Source organism: Belonocnema kinseyi, chromosome 4, assembly GCF_010883055.1.
Source record: "Belonocnema kinseyi isolate 2016_QV_RU_SX_M_011 chromosome 4, B_treatae_v1, whole genome shotgun sequence".
Taxonomy (NCBI): domain Eukaryota; kingdom Metazoa; phylum Arthropoda; class Insecta; order Hymenoptera; family Cynipidae; genus Belonocnema; species Belonocnema kinseyi.
In genome coordinates this window covers 63,756,776-63,760,069 of record NC_046660.1, presented here as the reverse complement: position 1 = coordinate 63,760,069, position 3,294 = coordinate 63,756,776, and positions in this window count along the sequence as shown.

The window sequence follows — 3,294 nt, the reverse complement described above, 5'->3', positions numbered from 1 at the left end:
CCAAGACTAATCCCAATTTTGGGATTGTCTAAAAACTTAAAGCTGAAAATTCTTTCTGTGACGAGGAAGTTATTCTGCATCTTTTTAGATTTTTAAAATAATATCTAGAGGTCATTATAGTTTCTATAGCCGAAATCACGACTTTTAATAATTAATAATTTTTTATTAATTTCAAATTTTTCAAAAAAATTCTTAAAAATTAAAATAAACAAGTAGATGGTAGTGGTAAATTTTTGAAAACGTTTTTTGATTTGTCATTAAAAAATAATAATAAAAAAATATGAGAGGCAAAAAGAAGGGGATTTGGTGCTTGTCTTCTGTTTCTTTCCACTATCTTATCTATTTTTTTCGAACATAGGCGTTCCCGAAATTATAGAATTTTGAATTTAAGTCGTAAATTTTTTAAATTGAAGACTTTTGAATTTTGACCATTTTTAATTCAAAATTCTATAATTTTGATGATTTACATTTGAAATTTCATTAACTTGGAATATTTAAAATAAAAAGTTTATTTTGAATTCTCTAAATTATGACAATTATCAACATTTCGGAATTCGTAAATATTTAAAATTAAAGAATTTTTAATTTGGATAATTTACAATTTGAGATGAATAAAAATGATATAACTTGGATGATTTAAATTTTTAATTTTATTAAGACGGAACACTTAAAGTCAAAAACTTTACTTGTAATTTACCACATCATCAAAATTATCAAGATTTAAGAATTTTTGTTTAAATATCTTAAAAATGAAAGAGTTTTCAGTTGTAAACCTTCAAAATTGAAAAATTGTAAATTGTTAAAATTGAAGAATGTTCAACTGCAAATCTTCAAAAATGAAAAGTTTTTAATTTTTCACTACTTAAAATTAAAAATAATTTAAAATTCTGTAATCATAATGCTTTAAATTTGAAATGTTATCAACTGGAAGATTAAGGCTAAAAAAATTCCCTTTTAATTTTCAAAACCATCAAAATTATAAAAATTTAAGAATTTTTATTTTCACATCTATAAAATTAAAGTGCTTTTAATTGCAAATCTTTAAAATTAAAGAATTTTTAATGTTATATCGCTAATAAATTTAAATCTTCAAAAATAAAGTATTCTAAACAAAATTTCCAAATTACATACCTTTTAAATGTGAATTTTCAAATTCAATCATTTTCAATTATGTATTTTTAAATTTAAGAGTGTTTTACTAAAAAATTAAAAAATTGTCGAAATTTGAATTGTGAATCTTAAAAATTGAAGATTTGTATTTTTATAATTTACACTTTAAAATAATTAAAAATTGTGTCATTTTGATGATTTATATTTAAAAATTACGTCAATTTAGAAGATTTAAACTTAAAAAATTTATTTTCAATTTTACTAACGATAAAAAATGTCAAAATTTGAGAATTTTTGTTCATGTACCTTTAAAATTTATTTTAACTCTTCAAAATGGTAGAAATTTGAATTGTAAATCTTTAAGATCAAAGAATTTTTTATTTTCGCAATATACAATTAAAAATTCTGTAATTCTGATGATTAGCATTTTGCAAACTGAAGAGTTATCAATTACCTTTTTTCCATTTTGCTTAGCTTAATTTTTCTTTAAAATATAAAAAGTTCTTAGTTTTATCGAATTTCTTAATTAATTTAAATGAAATAAGTAAAATGACTTTTTAATTTTAAATTAAAATTTAAGAAATTTCAATTAGATTACAATCAATTTTAAAATCATATTTAAAGTCCAAAAATTAAGTCAGTAAATATAATTCCTGAACAAAAATCCAACAAACAAATTTGAACGTTTGAAAAAGATTATTTTTCTTGAAAAATAAATTTTTTTGTTTGAAAACAATAAAAAAGAAGAAAAAAAATGAGAAGCAACTAACCAAACCCTCTTCCTTTCCTTTTTTAAAACTTCTTTCGTCTTTTTTTTTATTTTTATTCTCATTAAATCACCAAAAAAAATTGTAAACAATATTTGTCAATTTCTCATTTTCTTTCTTCTTTTTTATTTTTGTCAAACAATTTTTTTTGTCTATTTAGGAAACAAATCATTTTTTAAATAATAAATCTTAAAGAATGAGCTATCTCAAATTAAATATTCTCCAATTTCGTATTTTTCAATTAAAGCGTTTTCAATTGTAACTCTTAAAAATGGTAAAAGTTTGAATTATAAATCTCTAAAAGTGAAGAATGTTTTATTTTAAATATTAAAAATAAAAAATTTTGTAATTTTGATGATTCAACTCGAAATTTCTTCAATTTGTCAGCTATAAAATTAAAAAGCTTGCCTGTTGATTCTCAAAATCATTCAAAATCAATTCGTTTAAACAAACGTAAATTATTTAAACAATTATTTATTCCAAAAAAATGTAAAAAAATAATTGTATTTTTTGATTGAAATATAATTGTTCGTCATTGGAGTAGTAAATTATTTTAAAAACATCTAATTATTTCAATAATTATTTACTTTATATTTTCAAAATTGCTAAAAATTGAGCCTGAAATATCAGCTTTCTTTTTAAATTAGTATCTTTTGCTGCGTTTTGTTGAATATTTACATAATTTTGATACATTTCTGTTAATGTTGAATAAATTTCTATTTGTTTAAACAATATTTATTTTCTCAAGCAGTTTTTTTTCAAAAACTGAAAAAATGAAATAAAAAAGAACACATACAATTTTGTTTCTGACTGTATAGTGTACAGAAAGAATAAATTTTCCATTTTTTAATTGCTTAAACAAATATAATTTGGTTAAATAATTACTTTTTCAAGAATAATTTTTAAATCGTAATTAATTGTATGTCTTCTATTTAATTTAATTTTTCAGTTATCGTTAAATAATTGCTTAAGTAAATAAATTTTTTTTTCACAAATAGAAATTTTTTAAGTATTAGAAGAAATGTATTAAAATTATGTAATTATTCAACAAAAAGTAGCATAGGATATCATTTGAAAAAAGTGGACATCTCTGACTCAATTTTTAGAAATTTTGAAAATAAACAATAATTAATTGTTTAAATAATCACATAATGTTTTTAGAAAAATTCATTACTCCAAAGCAATGCAAAGAATTGAATTTCAGTCAGAAACTACGATTTTAAAAACATTGTTTGGGAATATATGATTGTTTAAATAATTTTAAATTGTTTTAAAGTCATGGTAAATATTCAAATTTTCCATTAGTAATTGTTTGTATAAAAAAGATAACGGAAATTAATAAAAAAAGAAAAAATAATAGGGAAAAATGTAGTGCTTTTATTTTTGGGTCATATTTGGGCCGCTGCGGGGAGGGTGG